A 20158-nucleotide genomic window follows, 5' to 3' on the forward strand; every position below is an offset into this window, starting at 1 on the left:
TGTTACTGTCTTAAGTAATAACAATACTCTAGAAGTATCTTAATAATAATACGAATACTTCATAAATATCTTAACCGTATGAATACTTCAGAAGTATCTCGATAATAGTATTGATACATCAGAAGTATATCTTAATAACAGTAGGGATATTTTAAAGTAAGAATACTTTAGAAGTATCTCAGTAATAATAGGAATACTTTAAACGTATTTTAATAATAGAAGGCGTACTTCAGAAGTACCTTAATAATGTTAGTGAACCATAAGCACCGCTTCTAACTTGGAGTGAAAACTGTGCCCTCTACCGGAATATTTTTATTCCTCATCGGGAATTTCAATGCATTTTGAAATATGATCTCTTCAACTAATAATTATAATAATCTTGCTATTATTAATATTAATCAAAGACTGGTAGGATGTAAATATTTGCTCTTAATTCTTATAGAAGGCTAATCAAAACCAATCATTGTTTTAAGAAAACTAACAGAAATACGTAGCAAAAGCATTTCTCAGATTCTTGTATGAAAATTCATGAATGATGATATTTAATGTTTACTTAAGTACTAACGATGCAGAGAAAAGTTTAATTATCGTATAATGAAGGCGAGATATTCCCAATCATACTTTATTAAGGGAGAAGTCGGAGTTTCTGTTCCAGGAAAAACTCTAAATAACTAAATAAGTGAAGGAAACTAATCATTATCGAGAAGATTTATTTAGAGTACAGATCAATATTTGTTTCATTACTCCAATCTAATATATACATATATGGTACAATGCGTATACGTTACAAAAAAACAACGAATATAATTCATTGTTTGCGCACTTTTTCAATAATGAATGTTTACTTATTGCGCATCTGTGTTAAGTGTAAAATGCTATTGTTGTTCCACTTAATAACGAAGTCAGTATTTCCATAATGACTTATTTAGCAAATTGAAATACTCATTCTAATTGTTAGTCTATTTATCATCTCGAAATATACATTCCAGTTATCTAAACAAAATGAAAAACATTCGGATTATTGGCTTACTTCACGAAATGAAATACACATTCCAGTTGCTAGGTTACTTATAAAAGCGAAATTAGCATTCCAATTGTTAGCTACCTATCAGAGTGAAATATACATTCCAATTGTTGTCTTACTTTACAAAACGAAAGACGATTGTTGACTTCCTTTACAAAACGAAAGACGATTGTTGACTTCCTTTACAAAATGAAATACATTCTAATTGTTGGCTTACTTAACAAAGTAAACATGTCGATTATTTTAAAGGTTTAAGCATAAATTTGATCTTAATAAGTATTATCATTATAAATTGTCATTTATCTTTATAAGTAAGCATTCATAAGACTATTTCTATTGTGTTGCCAATAATAAAAATTAACATATTAATGGTTGTAATAATTCTAATAACAAAAATTAACTTTGCGAATGCTACACGTTTAACAAAAAAGAAATAAATGCTTTATTTGGCATAGGCAAATTTTTTTCTTCTCTTTCTGAAATGGAAAAGAAAAAGAAAAGAAATATTAATATAAGCTGCCACATTCATTTCATATACATATGGTGCATATATATTTTTTTCTGTTTAGATTATAAATATCAGTCGTGTCTGTTCGCATTCTGTCATTTATAAAGTGACAAACGCATTTTCTGCAGCGCTCTCCTTCTGTTCAATTTGTTGTTGAATAAACTTGTGAAACATACCGTTCTACAGTCAGCAACCTACTGACTGGCTTTCTAATTCATCATCTTAAACGGAAACACCTTGACGATCTTCCATTCACTCCAGGGCAGAAGACAGAGTGTTTGCATTCTTGACAAGGAGTTTAATAAGAAGAAAAAATCGACACAATGAACGGCTGCAGGCTTTCTAAATGTACTAGGCTCGTGCCTCTCGACTCTGTCAGCTCCAAGGAGATATAAGCACAGCTTTATTGCCCTGTATAAATGAACGAAGTATGGAAAAGGCAACTCTTCAATTTCCTGCCTCTGATAGCAGAGATGCTAGACGGTAGCTTCATTCTCGGTCCTGTCTCCATTGAGTCAATAAAGGCCGCTACCCTGTTTGCTTACGGGAGAACTGACGGGGCTTGGATATTGACTCATCCGTAGGTTTTAATTAACACTGAGTATACGACCATGTAAACATTTCCCTTTGAGCTGGGTCGTCTACCGACTCCTATATCAACAGAAACCGAAGAACACTTGTCCTACAAACGTGCATTTTCGAGGGGGGGGGGGGAGGGAAGAGTAAAAGAGAACTCAGAGGGTGGTTATTACGTTCTCGGATGCTCGACCAACGACAGCCGAGTTGCTGTCAGCATGGGATATGACATGAGGTCGGACGAATCGAAGGTGTCATCGTAGCTTAGCTTAAGTTGTGTGTCAACAGAAAATGGGAGGGACAATATCGTCTGTAAAATCCCCCCACTTTATGTAGATCCGTCCACAAAGATCTGGCAGTGGTAGCCTGAACAAGGTTTAAACGAAACCAATCTTATTTGAAGGCCACTTATGGTGGCGGGGATTGTAGATAGACCAATGCTGATACCTCTTGTCGAAGACCATATGGGGGGAGAGGGTTTGCTCTCTGTTGATGTATTGGAGGGCTTCAGGATTTATTACCAAACTTTCCAAGACCTTGCCATATGCTTGTGATAAACGGTTGCATTCTAGTCATTCTATCAGCGTATGTCGGACTGAGTGGAGGGATCAAAAAAATAATAATAACACACCCTCCCGGACCTAACTTGAAGGCCTTTATCTATATTATTTTTCCATACTGTAGCTAAAAGAAATTTTATTTCACTTGCTTTAAAATAATCTGCACATTTGATTGACTATGAAAATACACAATTTAGCGTATATTACATATGAGAATAAACTTCAAATGTTAAAACGCGATAAATATAAAACAAAATAAGTTTTTTTGTCATGTTCATCTCGTAATGAGTTGAAGGTTTATATATTAAAATATTCTAATAAATAAATGAATACCCCTTTTTTTAAAAAAACGAAGTTTTTTTCCCAAAAAGTGTAAAATTACACCGGTAGAGGGCATTCCATTCCCGTTTGTCACATTTCCCGAACGAGGCTTGCTAAAAGCTTCGCCATTTGTTCGCACCTTCCCGCCCAATTTGGCTTCCCAGCAAAGCACAGCCAAGGCACTCCCTCTTGGAAAGAGGGAGACGTGATCGAATGAGAACCATTCTTGCTACAGCACAGATCTGCATACCTATCAATTAAATCGTGGGAGTAGGAGACCAGGAGACACAGAGTAAGTACACTTAAAAGTATGCACTGTTCGCCATTATTGATTGATTGGGAGAGAAAGAGTGAAAGAATGTCTTAAGAAATTCAAGATATTTGCGATACGGTTAGGGTTAGGGATATGTAAATACTGTTTATGAATGTAGATTAATGCAATCTCTAGGGTTTATTATTCTTTTTTTTATTAAATAATAGTTTTTTTTAAATATTTTTATAGTTTAGTTAAATTTTTTTAGCGAAACAAACGATTTGGTGAAGTAGGAAAAAAATAAATAAAAATGGTTCATTGGCTTGTTTTATTGTATTGGAATGAGTAGATATTTTGTATGCCATGACAACCAATCACGTGCAAGAGATAAAATACATCATTGTTGAAATTTACCTGCATCAGGTGTGAATACTACCTCCTTTGGAGACCGTGAAAATCAAGTACTGTATAATTGCTCAGTCGGTATTTGACGAAGCTGCCATCTGACGGCCACATTTAGAACATGGGACACTTACAGGTCAGGATTTTTTTTGTGTATGCGCTTTTATTTTGTACATTGCGAAATAGTCCTACAGTTTAGTAGACTAAGTGAAAATATGTGCATATACTGATATTTTAGTTTAATTTTCTTGTGCTGATTGCAATATTCTAGACTAACAATGTGAAAAAACTGACATTTTTTTAACGTGCATCTTTTTTTAGCTTAGGTTTTAGTTGTCTTATTATTGACAATTGCAGATTCTATTTAACTTAAACGTACTTTTAAATCCTACAAAATCTCATAATATACACTAAATATTATCCTTGTTACTTTCCAATGAATATTCATAAATTCAAATGCTTTGGATCTTAAACGAGGGTGTTGCTTGCAAGTAAAAATCCTTTGGATCTCCCAAAGGCAATAATAGCCAATGTCATAGAAGATAAACAGTTTATTTTAATTTTTTCGTTTTTTTTTTCTTTTAAAATCACAAACGAATGTATATTAACACCTATAACACACAGTTATATGGGAAAGTGTTAAGGTCAAAAGGTAGACCATATTTCTTATTTTTCAAGAGACATAAAATATTCACTTGGGCTCACTAACAAGAAAAATATTAAAATAACTTATCTAATTTTAGTTTTTGTATAATATCTTATATACGTGAGCAAAATACTTTTTTTTTTTTTTCGAAGTATACTAGATTTCACCCTCTTGAAAAAGGTGGTTACGGTAATACATCCGTACAAATCAAGCAGTTGGAAGTTCGGATGTCAAACTAGATTGAGTTGTTTAGAATAAGTCAAGAAACCTGAGGTCATGAAACGGTTGTTTGTGAGTGCCAAATTTATTCATCAGCATATCTGTAGAAGGCAAATAGATTTCCGGGAGGAAGAAAAAATTATGTCTGCTATCACCGCATGAGATTAGTACCTGCTTATTAGCGGGTTTATCTGTCTTCGCAGAAAGTTACTTTGGTTTTTATGGTCGATTTGTGTGCAACGCCAACAAAGGCTTGAATTCGGTCAGTTTGTTGTGTTTTCACTCTGGACATTTCTCATCATTTCAGAATCCAAAATGGGCAACGAAAGACATCCATTGAACAACGAGTCTATCCAGATATCTCTGAGCATTATTGAATTCATGAAACCAGATTTGGAAGCACCTGATCGAGAAGGAAAGTTCCAGAACTAGTGAAGATATCTAAGAGTCTTAAGGAGAGCCACATTAAACTATTTGTCTTATGTTAAGATTACTGAATATCACTTTATTAATTTAAAAAAATATTAATTTCTTTTTTCTTTTTTTTTATATAAAATCAGTTTTTAATCCATTGGATGATCAGCAAAAGAAATGACAATACTCGGCTTAAAATAAAAACGAACCCATACTTCTATGATTGTAAGTGCATAATATTGCATTGCATATTTCTCTATTAGAATTCATCTATTTTGGGAGATGCACCGGGATGTTAAAAATCATATTGATTTTTGATGTCTCCTTCAATCAGAGAATGGAACCGAATTATCATTTAACAGCCCATCTGGAAACAAATATACTTTTGACTAGAAACCAGGTCATTATGGAAAGAGTTCAAATTATGGCGTGAATTAAAAAAGCTATTAAAATGAATTATTTTATTATTTTCGCGCAGATTCAAACTTTCAAACTCTCTTTCTTTCTCTAGTGTTTGTATGTGTGGGATGGAGGACGTTGGATTGAAGAAAACGCACCCACAAACCAACCTTAGGGAAATCTGATCTATTTATGTGTATAACAGAAAAAAATTCATTTATATATCTTAATAGCTAACCATTAAATAGCATTTTCCGAATTATGCCGATATATATCAATACATAAAAGGCCCAATCAGTGTTCGTATCCGAGTTTGTGTTGACCAAAGAATCTTTGATGGTTTCCTCCTTATACATTCGTACTCTTCTCTGAGATGTAGGTAGTATCGGACTTCTATAATTATGCAGGGTGTCTGAAGTTTCAGGAACAGAGATGTGGTGCTCAGTTTAAGCTTATTAGTTAAGTACAAAAATATAGTTCATTGGATAGTTTGCAATAGTTCAATTAAATATTGAGAATTGACTTTTATTAGTTCGATATTGACTCATAAATAAGTAAAATTATCTTTTTTTTTCGATCTAAATAATAATAAAAAATATCACACAACTACTCAGTAAAACTAAAAATTATCATATTTCTAGAATTGTGTTTTAAAGATCACAACATACGCACTGTTAGCGTCGTTTTCCATATTTTTTTTAAACTTAACGTTCTTCGCAAAACCAAATACAGCAATTTATTTAAGAGATGTCAACCTGTGATTTTTTTTTTCCACACATTCCCACGAGTTACCAATGTTTAAAACAGTTGCAAGATTGACACAAGAAAATCAGTCGAATTATTAAGCGTTTAGAATCCTTAAATGGCAGACAGTAATCCCTATTTAAAATGCCGAAGAATGTTTTCATAGACCTCCAGGTTTCGGCCTAAAAAGAATTTTTAGTTGATATTTTTTTTTAAGTCCCTTTATTTGGAAGTGTGACATCAAATTTCAAGTCATAAAATATGAATCATGTATTTTATGAGCATGACGTCTTTTGTAGAAATAATAATAAAGTCATTCACGTGGTGAATCAAAATTCAGGAAAATAAGCATTTAAAAATTTCGAGTCTCTCATATAACCAAAAACTTCTTTCAAATTGCCACAAAGATCAAGTAAAACTTTTGGGGGGAAATGTTATCGAGCAAAATGCACTCCTTTCGTTAATTAACGGTTGTCTTTATAACGTAATCTTTAAAAAAAGAAAAGAAATAGAACGTGTGCTGGAAAGCAAATACTGATCTGATTGTTTATTGATTTGGAGCTACTTAGGAATCCGGGCCACAACAATTGACTTTTCTTCTAATGCAGACCGCGAAGAAAACTAACGAACTAATTGAAGAACCTGCTCTGATGGAGAGTGCGCATAATGGGTTGGTCGGTTCTCCAGGCTGCACGAAAATAACGAAGGCTGACCAAGTAAGCAACTACGAGGCGGGTGTACTGTGTGTGTGTGTGTGTATTTCGGATGGATTAGAAGGAAGGATAAATCCTGCCCCTCCGTATGAGACCGGTTAATTCATCTATAGTTTCAAAAAGTCTTTACAATGATTCTCGTACTAAGTTACACGCGTTTCTCTCCTGAGCTCTTCAAGTTTAAATCAGGATTCCCATCTCGTCTAAGTTTTTTGGATGTTATAATCCCAACTGCGCAATGGTCTTCCTCTTGAGTCACTTTCCATTAAGCCTCGTCATAATTAGCCATTCTTCCCTCACACATTCTTCTCCCATGTTCAATTCATCTCGGTTCTGAAAGCTCTGATTTCATTAGTTAAAAATGAGGAACTATACAATCGACATGACTCTTAATCATGTCTTCTGCTGCATTCTCCAATTGAATTATCCTTTACAGGTCCAAAGACGTCTTTTGTAGATTTTCTTTTCAAAATCCACAAGGTTTTTCATCTTGGTATGTTATATTCCAGGGTTTCGGATCCGTATAAAACAATAGTCTTAATGACTGTCGTATATAATTATACAATACATGCATCTATTTGTTGCATGCATTCTAGTTTGTATATCCGTATTAGTTTAATTATTCGGAACAATTAATGTTCGAAATTATTTGAAGTAAGTAGTATTTTTAAATTTATAGTTCTCCATAGTAAACTGGTTATTTTCTCCCTTGGTTGCTGTTTTTGCATACTATTAAATTTTATGATAATAATATAGATATCCTAATCGTTCTAATAATAGAATAATTCCATAGAGATGAAAATCCAAGAATGAATCCTGGATGATTTATCCAAGATTGGAGGAATGGAAAACATTTTATTGTAGCTACCAATAATCATGCAGCTTGCTTTCCTGAAAGTGCAAATATCTTTAAAAAATTATAATGTACAACGCGATCCAATAATACTGGAGTATTACAGAATAGGTTGAAATCTCGGTAGCCACAGACTACTATCCAATTTAGAACACCGATAACAATGCAACTTCCTATTATTGCAATGCAAGCAAAAGCATAGTTTGTTTATTGTTTATTAATAAGAGACGTATATAAAGAGAAAAAACACCAGCGATCCCTTAAAATTACCCTTAAATTAACAATGTGGTTAGAGTTACTACATACAATATTGTGGGACTTGATTATAAGAAATGATCACGGGCAACAGGACGTTTATGCAAATTACCTTGATTACAACAATAAATACTTTAAAAAAATCTGCCGATATGCGATAATTACTTACAAAATTATATTATTGAAGGATTTTTTATGGTCAGATAAATTGGAAATCGATCGGAGTATAATAAATGCTAGCTCTACTTCCAAGTAAGACATTTAGTTCTCCTACCCAACGATCACTGTTCAAAATCAAAGTTACTCACCCCTATCCAAGCCCCCCCCCCAAAAAAAAAAAGTTTAGCCTAACATCAGCTTAATGATCCAAGAAACAACACAACCTTGGCCGTTTTGATTTTTTTTTTTTTTTTTTTTTTTGATAGCGGTTATGTCGACAGGGTCCCCGAACACACCATGATTGAGTAGACGGACGATATCATTTCCACTGATGAGCAAAGCATTACAACATCATCTAGTTGTGCCCTGATCCCTGTCTTCAGCGTAATGCCACCGATATGCAAATTTTTCTTCTCCATTACGAAACTTTGCCCCATTCGACATTACTGGAGATAAATAGGAGCGTCTACACATCTCCACTAAGCTGGCGAGGCAGGAGTAACTGGTAGACAGGATTACAGAGAACTCCCATCTGCCCCTTAAATACCTGCAACTCTTCATAGATAGATGACTTCGTTTTCAGACAGGAAAAAATAGTTCGGTGTGTGTGTGTGTGTGTAAGAGTGTATCATTATATGTGAGCTTCATCCTCTGTCATTGGCAAGAGTGCGATGTTTCTTAACTACAGGCACCGTTCATCACTGAATAATTTATGGGGGCGGTAATTTACCTGTGTGTTTGTCCCGTCATCAGGTTTTCTCCAATGCGGTATAATGATGGCGACTAAACTATATTTCTTAGTTGGGTGTAAGCTTTCGAGTCATTTTCGAGTGTCGTTTCAACACTGAAGTTTGCAGCCTCCTTTGATCTCTTCGTGGTTCATTAACGAAGAATTAGACGTTGATTTATAGTCCTTTTAGATATGACTACACAGTGTGTATTTTCAGTAGCTGTATACAATTGAGATAGTACGATTGGCGAAGTTTGGTTTCAATCGGAGGCTAATTGTAACCGAATTATCTCCAAAAATGGAGTAAAAGAGTTTAAGGCTTTGTGATATTTGGCGAATGAATAAATAATTGTTATCCATGTTAACAATATGGAAGGTTATAGGAGTAATTTTTTTAATACTAAAGTATTTTTTCTTTCATAGAATTTCACAGCAATGAATATTATTTTGAGTCAAGAACTTTTTTTTCCTTTCAAATAATGTATAAATTGGATCTTTTAAACAAATGTAAGCCTCTGTAGCTTAATCAGTTTCGACAACATCCTTTGGTTGCAAGAAGCTAGGTTCGAATCCCGTCTAGACGATGGGAAGAACCTTTATCAGGAACTTCTCACCTGAGGATGAGTTAGCTGGTCTCCCATGAGTGTTTTTCCTGTCGGAAACACGTGTTTTGCAACCCGCAAAACAAGCAAACCGGGCCAGAATAACTAACGCAATGTACAGACAGAAATCAAAAGCAAAAAGTTAGAAACTCTCTCTCTGTCTGTCTGTGTATGTGTGTGTGTGTACTCGCGCACGTTAGTTCCATTACTGTGGCAAAGATTCAACTATTCAATTCAAGGTTTCCTTTTTTTTTTTTTTTTTTTGTTAAGAACCGAGTTTATTGGTCTTGTCATCGATATCAGTTCTGAGAATAAACAGTCTTGATCTCTTGTTTGTATTTATTTCTTGGAGTTAGTTTCAGACAATATTTTCTGATATCCTGATTACTGGAGGACCTGAAGTGGCTTGAAAAATGAATACGATGTTTGGTCTCTAAAGCAGGGTTCATAGACTACACTTCTTAGCCCACCAACGGTACTTAATGTGCTACAGGTTTAGTAACCTCTCGTGGGTGGGATTGTCATAAAAAAAAAACAAAAAAACATTAGCTTGCATTCCACGAAGAGGAACACAGATTAGACCCATTTTGTCATTATCAACCAAATACTGTCATTAATATGTGCTTCACAGCTAAATGAAACATATATTACCAAGTTCACTATGGTAGCCACCGTAATGGAATAACATTCTTGCTATTCACAGACGTCCGTATCAGCTAATTTACCCTCGAAAAACTCTATTAAAGTTCCCCAGTGGCAGAAATAGATAAACAGAGAGAAGAAATATCTTTGTCTGTTAATTAGCCCTCCCAGATACAGCAGGTAATTGGCTTCTCTATAATTCACAGGTGGCACCGACCCTAAGTGATCCGCTACGATTAAGATCGGCATACAGAACATTCGGCACACGTTTAAGGGGAGGTAAACACGTGGTTCTATTAATTGGGATGACTGTGTCCCATTATATAGTGCAATCAACTTGAAGTGGATGACCTGCAAAGCAGAATATAATAACGTACATTTGGACCAGTTTGTTAACTTTGTTTAAATTTGAAAATAAACTTCGGTTTGTTTAATTTCAGATAGTTCCAAATTAACAATGCATTTTATTTTTCTCTGGGTCGATCCATTTGATCCTTTTAAGAAGAATTTACAATCAGTAGCAGACAAACACGAACATCCCTACTTTAAATGGAAATTTAAAATATTAAATGAACATATCAAACATATACGTTATATATGCAGATATTGAAAAGGTGTACCATACAATTATTGAAATACTTAGAAATAGAATAATTATGTTAAATATTTTCATAAAAATAAAAATGAAATTTTACATAATAAGAAATTATATATTCTTTTAATTCATTAAAGAAAAAATAAACAAAATTTGTACATAGAAAAAAAATCTCAAGTTTTATACAGCAGTAAGTTTGTAAGATGAAAAGTTAATAGTATTTTGCCATTTCCGCAACAATCGAAAATATGATTTCTTAGTTGGGGAAGCAGAATAGAAATGGGTAATAAGTTATCATTTAAAGGTATTTTGAATACGTTTCGATGTGTTTTGCAAGAAAATCATTATGTGACTTCAAGAATAGGTTGTGAACAACGAACAAGAAAATGCCTTATCGGGGTTAGATTTCACGAAACAATCAACCATTATTTTGAGAATGAACGTTGTTGTTTTGTGATAATCAGAGTTCAAAAGCGTAATGAAAAAATAATAATCCATTTATATTTGGACTGCGCAGAAATCCCAGCAGAATCAGAATAAGGATCGAACAGATGGTTGGTAAATCCTATCTTAGTTAGAATCGTATTATTTTATTCACATAATTGATACACAGTCAAAACAAGATATCATTTAAACAACAATTTGACTGGTGATACGGAGAAATTCAGATTCCACCCAAGAATCTAAGAACAGTCCCTCAGGTAACGTCGTAAAATATGGACTGTTCCAAGTAATGCTGTATTTTGTAGGTCATATGGGGTCACTTCGTTGATGTTTAATTGCTGTAAATAGTTGGACAGCTTCTTTGACGTTTCACCAAGTGCACCGATGACTATTGGGATGACTTTGGTGTGTTTAAGCCACAGTCGGCCAACTTCGATTGCGAGATCTCGATATTTAGTAATTTTTTTCCAGTTCTTTGTTGTTAATGTTGTTATCACTGGGTACTGCGATATCAATAATCCAAACTTGTTGATGTTCGATAATTGTGATGTCAGGTCTATTGTGTTCCAAATGCCGATCAGTTTGTATTCTAAAGTCCCGGAGAATTTTTGCTGTTTCGTTTTCCAAGACTGTCTCTATTTTATGCTGCCACCAGTTATCAGAAGGAGGAAAGCCATATTTTTTGCATAAATGCCAATGAACTATTTTGGCCACTTGATCTTGGCGGTATTTAAAGTCAGTTTGAGCAATATCAATGCAGGCACTGATCAAATGTTCTAGTCTCATCTTTCTGATCGCATAATCTGCATTTGCTGTTGTTATCGATGTTCAATATTGTTGCTTTGATTGCATTTAGTTTGTAATGTTTGTTCTTGAGCTGCTAGAATAAATGCTTCTGTTTCTTTTTTTAATATATCCATATTGTAGCCATTGCCACGTCTTGTTCACTTCAATTTTGTCCTCGGTATCTCTAAGAAATTGGCCATGCAAGGATTTATTATTATTATTATTATTATTATTATTATTATTATTATTAAAGTCACATCAACTTCTTTAAATACGTGAGACATTATTACAATGTCACATATGTAAACAATTATTTGATTTTGTTAAGAATATTAACAAAATTTCTGCTCATAATAACGATATTTACTAAGAGTTTTGTTATAAATACAAAGCCTAATTATGTAAAATTGCATTGCACACAGGATTAAAAATAGTTTATTTTTTCCCCTCAAAATGTGTTTATATATAGCCCATGACAAGAGCAAAGGTTCAATGCGCATCTAATTAATTTTTACTCTTTCTCTGCTACTCTATCAGAATATATAACTGCAATCCAAAGAAGCGTATTGAGTTCTATAGTAAGAACGAAGATCATACAACAAGAAATCGCCCCTCCCCTAATATAGCCTAAGTACATTTATTAGGGTTAATATTTATTCGACCTCGTCTCCCAGCCTTCTTTCCTTCCGTCAAGACGCGAATGATTTGATCAGCACCCCGTCGGTAGTCGCTCCCTCCAGCCCCCCAAATGACAGCTTCAGACCCGGAGGTGTATATTCCAACTAGGGAACCTCCCTCTTTACTACTCTTATTACTTGACGTAGTTAGAATGGGCTGGGCCATAGGTGTTTAACTCCCCACTGGGGTACGGCCCGCCGATTATCGCGTTCGGTGATGGACGAGCTGCCATGGTTATGGGAGTTTTGTGATTTATTAAGTGATCTGTATTTGACAAAAGGAAGGGGGGAAAAGGACCAACAGCATCGCCTATTTAGATCAACAGTTGAACTAAATATGCTTATTAGACTTGTTAAACATGCAACAAAATGCAATGAACCTATTGGGAATTTGGGAGAAGGGGTATTCACTGAAACAGACCTAAATTTATAGTAATATGCTGTCCTTAATAGTTATTTCAGTAAACCATAAATTCATACTAGGATATTTTTATTTAGTGCAAAAGAAATCATATTCATTGAAATAAATATCTATTTTTTTATATTGTTTACGTTTTACATTGGAAGTTCTTCATTGTTAGCACTCGTCCCCAACAGTTTTATGAGAATTATATTAGACCATTGTTGAAATATACAACAATAATCAAATTGATTCAGTTCAAGTAACAATGGAAAAGAAAGGTATAGAATATCACAACAATGATTTTACCATTAGACGTTTTATGAGAATCATATTAGACCATTGTTGCAATATGCAACAATTATCAAATATGATTCGCTCTTCAAGTAACAATGGAAAAGAAATGTAATAAGATATAACAACAATGGGTTTACCATTTGACATTAGTTTTATGTAAATTATATTGAACAATTGTTGTGTAACAATTGTCATATAAGATTCTCTTAAAGTAACAATAAATCAGCATTGTATTTAATATTTCTGTATAGTAGCCGGTTATTAAATTAAAGATTAAAATGCATCCATCACATTTCTCTCTCAGCACAAAAAATAAAAGTGCATAATATATATATAAAAAAAACCGCATACTTGACACTAATAAGAAGCATGTTCGTGTAAGTTAACATAGAAAAAAAAAATTTAATAAAAGGAACAAAAGTTCAATAATGGTTATTTATGCAAACAATTATTAGTCGAAGCAAAATATGTTACTATGTAACGTTTAAACTATTCTTTAGCGAAATTACTAACATTCAACTTCGTTTTTCTGTGTCGTTTGCTCATTGATGAAAAGAAGAAAAGAATTCGATATCATTATAATACACTTTTTGTTATTTTAATCTTCTGAAAAGCATTCAGGGAATAGATTTGGTTCGCGAAGCCGATTATGAAGTGGCCTCTAATTTTAACGTTACTTTTCAGCCTGCTCGAAACGAACCATTGTCAGAAATCTACAACAGCAGCATGGAGAGAGAGAGAGAGAGAGTTCGCGCCTAGCTAACAAGTTATGAATGCAGCAGTGCGCGCGCTGAGACGCGCCAATGTGGTGTATATATCAGTAGCCTTTTGTATGCTTTTCTGTCAGATTCAGTGTATAAGAGACTCATTTATACTTTCAGAGCATTAATTAAGCGACCACTTTTTTACTAAATTAGCAACTAGATAATGTTCCCCTGCACGCTTACCGCTCCGTCTTTATCTCGAGCTCCGTGGCTCGCTTTCCCAGTGTGTGTGTCCCTCCCCCCGTCACACGCCCACCACCACCACCACCACCTTCTCCTCCTGCTATCGTCAACGCAATTCTCTCATGATCAGATGCATTAATTAAATTCCAAGTTGATCATTTTTACAATTTTACATTGTCATTCATGAAATGCGACATGACACATTTACATAACTAATTAAACAAATACCCTGTTATCATTTGTGCTTTAATTAAGAACTCTCAAGTAGCCTTTATCCAACAAAGCCTTGTCATAGGGAAACAGACTCCCACCTCTCTATTCGCCCGCTCTCCCAGCGGAAAAGGTTGACTGTTTTCTTGAAAACGGGCCTTTGCTTTATTAAGTGGATTGTCCGTACTCTATTCTAATCCGATTTTGTTTCTGGTCTGTCACAGAGGGAAAACTAAGAGCATCTTGAATGTGCTTCAAACCTTTTACTGTAACAGCTGCTAAGTTACGAAACAAAGACAACTTTAAAAACAGAGCCAGTAATTAATAGATATTCTAATTAAATTATTGCAGTGCTGTATTATATTTGCTTCATACGAGGCGAGAGAACGCGCGCGCGCGCGCGTTCACGACCCCCCCCCCACCTCCTTCTTCTCCTTTTCCAACAGGCGCTCGCGCTTGCCCGAAATGAACGCTTGTGTGGCATGACAGAGCGTTTCCTATTAAGTAAATGTTTAAAGAACTTTAAATTAGAAACAAGAAGGTTAAAATAGAGAAGAGAATAAAGTAGGGAACAATATCTTTTGACTGTCTTGTCAACTTTAGAAGCTGACGCTTATTGCGTCATATAAAGTAAATTACCTATGGCTGTTAAGTGTGCTAAGTTTTGTTGAAAACGTGGCGGATCCCAGCTTTCATTACACCGACTTTTAAAACAATGACAGGCTTGCGAAAAATTTTTACTTCAAGATTATTAACCTACTAAAGTTCTTTTTAAAACGAGTTTGCATAAAATTATTATATTCATATTTCTTTTTGTGAATAATCATAGTCATTTAAAAATGACTAACCGGTGTCAATTAACTTAAGGAAAAATCACCTTTGATATAGACTGATATCATCAAGACGAAATTTTCAATTGAAATAAAGGAATACATTATTATCATTATTGTGGATCGTATTCGAAATGATCTGGAGAAAAATTTACTCCGTTTTAACAATAAGACTATTGTTAAGATGCAATAGTTTAAATCGTATCATTATTGCAATTTGAAACAATGGACTTAATCTGTAAATTTCATTCGAAGCAGACGAATGAAATTTATAGATTATATTCATTGTTGATTGCATTTATTTGGAGACGAATGAAATCTACAGATCATGTGCATTGCAGATGATTGGCATCTACAGATTATGACCATTGTAGATTTCATTGCAGACAGATATTAATCTGTAGATTTCATTCGTCTTCTTCGATCATATCCTAGATTAAAATATATGTCCATTTTTAGTTTATAATAGCGTACAAAACCTTTACATATATCCGAAAATGTTCTGAATCCCAGAACATTTTACAGAGTAACTGAATGGTATTAAAACCGTATAAATTGGCCACTTTGAGGAATCGTATTATATTTACAAGTAAAATAAAACCAAAATATTAGTCCTTTTAAGGGGAGCATAAATATTTTTATACAGAACTATTTTACAGATTTAGGTGTTAACTTTACTGAAATAAACTACGTGTAATTTGATAGGATGACAGTGACATGTTTACAATTCTTAATATAATGTAATGTGTTTACGACGAAATTGCTGCAAATGTTTCATTCGAAGTCATATTTTCCACTGTGTGTGTGTGTGTGTGTGTGTGTGTGTGTGTGTGTGTGTGTGTGTGTGTGTGTGTGTGTGTGTGTGTGTGTGTGTGTGTGTGTGGCCTTAATCTGTCTTCCAGTCCTCCTTCGAACACGTGCGCTGCCAATATCTCAGCCGGTGGTCAGTACCGAGCCTTCTTGTCCGTCAGCAAGCGGAAGACAAAAGACCCGTGACAAAACTAGAGACGCGACATAGAGCTATTTCACACCCCTAAACAAAGGCCCCCGAGATGCCCTCGCACTAAAGTAATTTGTCTCTAAATAAAATGACTTCGCTTTAACCAACGGGAGGGTTCGTTTTCAGCAGGAAATCAAGGCGACTTTAAAAAGCTTGGTCACCCGTAGTTTCCACACCCGCTGACCTTTCAACTTTTCGGAGGCCGATGTTAGAAAACGAACACAGGTGGATAACATGGATTGTTGGCCGACACCTGGCACTTCTTAAGTCGAATCCATAAGATACGCTTGTCGCAGAGATTCGCGCAGTATCGGACCTTGACCACCTGCAACTAATGAAGTGAAAGGCGAAAAATAAACATGTTTGACGACACCGAGGATTGCACTCCCACCACACACACACACACACTCCGCCACTTTACGGTAATCTGCGTCCAATTGTAGTTTTCCTGCAATAGTGGAGTGGAGGGTCAATTAAGGGTAGAATATTGTGAATACTGGTTTTGTACCAGGTGTTTCTCCCGTTCTTTTTCTATCTTTCTTTATTTCGCCTCTTATTTTTATCCGCCTCCCTCTTTCTGTGGTTCGAATGTTCACACAGTATCGCTACTAAAGCGCCCAGGATAATAAACAGATAAGCCATGATTGCCACGTAAGCTCTACTCAGCGCAGCAACGTAATTACTGGTCTTTATAGACAGGAGGAAGTGAGACTGTTCTGTGTGGTGACTAATTGAGAATACGTTAACGAGAAGTTATAAAACTTTCATTTGCCTACAAAGACATTCTCCTCGTTCCCTCGGAAAGAACAGTTTCGCTCACAGTACATTAATATCACCGTAATTTGTGTTCTAAGGAAAAGCGTGGTTTAAATGATTAAGGAAAGTGATTCTTGATGGTTGTTGATTATAATATTAATTGCGTGTATTAATTTTATAACGTGAACACAGTCAAGTATTAGCTAAGTATATAATAATCTTTACTTGGAATGCAACCGTTAACTACCTTATTCTTAATATACTGCTGAACTTTTCATTGTTCAAAAGCAAAACCCCGAGTTCAAATGCTATTGTTAAAAAGCAAAACTTAGGCTTCAAATTTCATTGTTGATTTTTAAACAATGAAAGTTGGAGAACAACAATGAAACAGCCTTCTTCCATATGTAGGCGCTGAAATGTAATCTTCCGAAACGTCAAATCCAACTAATTATTTTTCTTTCTTCTTTTTCTGATCTATTCAATTATATTATAAAAACAAATGTAAGCGCTATGCATTGTCAAAAGACCTCAATATTACATTAAACATCAATAGATGGATAGTATGCGATCAAGTATTGCAATAACATAATCAGTATTATCGTTGTTATTCATATGATGAATGATGATACCAATAATCATATAGTTATCATCATCCTTTTATTAAGAACTATATTATTAATTATGACTAAATATTGTACTTATTATTAATCCTGCGGAGGTCGCGGTCGAAAAAATTACAGCGTAGGTCGCGTGTATCTGAGAGATACATTCATTACTAGCATGTGCTAAATTGCGAAAAAACTTAAAAAAAATAATAAAAAAAAACTACAAATATAATACATGACGGTTTATTTATTTTCAATTACAATCTAGAAATTATTGAACAAAGAATAAAAAAACAACAACAACTAAACCATACTATACTGACATCGGAGGTCGCGGTATCTCTCAGATACAATTTACTGTCAAATATCACAAACCTTTACATAACACGTGTTAAACCAAAACTGACTGCATAAACAGTGTGGAATATCACTCATAATATATGCATGCGCAGCTAATCATGACCTCCAAGCTATTCGCTGTATATGTAAGAATATTTATATTCAACATTTTGCATGTATCTGTCGGATCAGCCGCGAGCTCCGCAGGGTTAATAGATGCAGAAACATTACAACATATAATAATAATAATAATACATATTAATTATTGTACTATACAACTACTAATACTAAGAATAATAACAGTGTTCGCAATAATATATTAAGATTATCGAGTTCCGATACAAAAACAATATTTTTTTTATAGTTGGTGTGGCTAATACCTGAAATTTCCTTTTTTTTTTCTTCTTCGCATCAACGTTTTTACATTAAGCCTCAATGGTAATCGAGACTCCCAAAAAAGAAAAATACAGTGACGTCATTGAATAAGATAAAGTTTATAAAATAGTTTTACTTCTTTCAAGGATTATTAACATATTAGCTTATTTTATACAACGGTTTTTGAAATCTCTCATTACACAGTGCTTGAAGATCCGCACATATCAAATTCTCTGCCGACTAATGTATTACTTTGATCTTCGATTAATAAAGTTTAGAAATATGAACGTGAAGAAATTAATTGAAGGTTTTTTTTTTTTTTTTTGTCTAAATTCCAAAAACAAAGTGGGCGTATTCTTACTATCCGATGATAGAGCATTTATTTCCATTGTAAGGGAAAAGTAAAGAATACACCCTAAAGAAGCTTGAAAGCGTTACAGTATTAAAAAGTATGAATATAGGATTGTAATTGTCTGGATTTTTTTTTTCATCTGCGCCTTCCAAAGCTTATTGAGTGCTTATGTAACTTATCAGAAGGTTTGACAATTGTATGGGGGATATCCACAAAAGAAGTTTTTTCCTGGGGAGGGATGAATATGTTAGAAATGGTTTATCTACATCGTGAACATGCCCTCTATATGTATGCGTTTATCTGCGTACAACAACGGAGTTGTTCACATGTGTGCCTTTCTATCTATCCATCGTCTAGTTAAGCAGTTGTTTCTTGTCGCAGACCGGCGTTCTTTCTCCGACTACTTTGATTATAAACTATCCCATTGTGATAGCAAAGTCAAAGTTGTCGTTCTGCACAATGATTTGCAAGACACACATGGCATTCCTGCGGGCTAAAAGTTGTCACAGGAAAATAAAAAGAAAAAAGTACAAAGAAATAAATTACTGTTTCTTATCCCCCCCCTCCCCCACCCACTTCCCTTTTTCGACCCAGTCCACAGTGTTCTATAACCGAGTGAGCTTAATAGACTTCCAAATTATACCGGAGGTTTGATAGTTCAGCGATAGTCCGACAGGGGGAAAAAGAGGAGAAAAAAAAAAAAACAGGGCAACGCCATGAGAATAAAAACTCGATAAACGCTGGGTGAAATCATTATAGTTGACGTCTGTAGATAAAACAGGACTTTGATTTATGTCCTCGTGCTGCCGATGACGCTGTGCCCTTGAAGTTGACTGTTCTTCAAGAGTGGACCATGTGTTCGTTCTGGACGTCTGCATCTAGCCCAACACGGGGATCAATACCTCCAGGCCAGGAAACCGATAGTACCAGCCTATCAAAATCCATTCTTCAAAGTGAAAGAACATTAAGGACATCATGGACCCGTTGAGGGGGGGTGGGGTGGGATGAAATGGGGGGAAAGTAAAGAGGAAATGATTGAAAACAAGAGAGTTAACTAAAAGGAGGACCACCCTACATCACTGTCATTCTGTGCGCGTGATTTGAATCGCTGGTCCCCCCCCCTCCCACCTTCCCCCCTAAATCTTTTGCCAACATTCTTTTCTTAAAAGGATTGTCATTCCATTGCCTTCTACATAATGGCCTTCTGCTGTCCACTAGTCTTAGCGATTGTGAACGTCTGCTGTTTCGCTTGTAATCAGATATTATTCTATTTTGTTTCACGCTTACATTGCTCCTGATTATTGCGTTGCTTTGTATCACAAACTTGACTGTTTCGTATTTCTGTTACATCCATTCTGCGCAGTCGAATTGTCTATTGTTGCCAATAGAACATATCAACATGTCTGAGTTGCTGTACAGCTTGTGAATGCCATTGTATATGCTGTATTGCTTACCGAGGTTTAATTTCGAGCTGGCGTGTCTCCTGTACTATTGGAGACAAGCGAATTGGGAATTGAAGCAAGGT

At 34.8% G+C, this 20158-nt stretch overlaps 1 long non-coding RNA gene across 1 annotated transcript in view; it reads left to right on the forward strand.

Annotated features, from left to right (window-relative positions):
- Positions 1-3182: 3182 nt before the first annotated feature.
- The window catches only part of LOC150110178 (uncharacterized), a 114372-nt gene continuing 97396 nt past the window's right edge, over positions 3183-20158 (forward strand). Inside the window, exon 1 of the long non-coding RNA XR_016548247.1 lies at positions 3183-3281. This is a non-coding gene — a long non-coding RNA (uncharacterized LOC150110178). The remainder of the gene's footprint in view (positions 3282-20158) is intronic.

The sequence above is a fragment of the Typopeltis vanoorti genome, chromosome 1 (genome assembly GCF_054136105.1).
Source record: "Typopeltis vanoorti isolate ZY-2024b chromosome 1, IOZ_Tvanoo_1.0, whole genome shotgun sequence".
Taxonomy (NCBI): domain Eukaryota; kingdom Metazoa; phylum Arthropoda; class Arachnida; order Uropygi; family Thelyphonidae; genus Typopeltis; species Typopeltis vanoorti.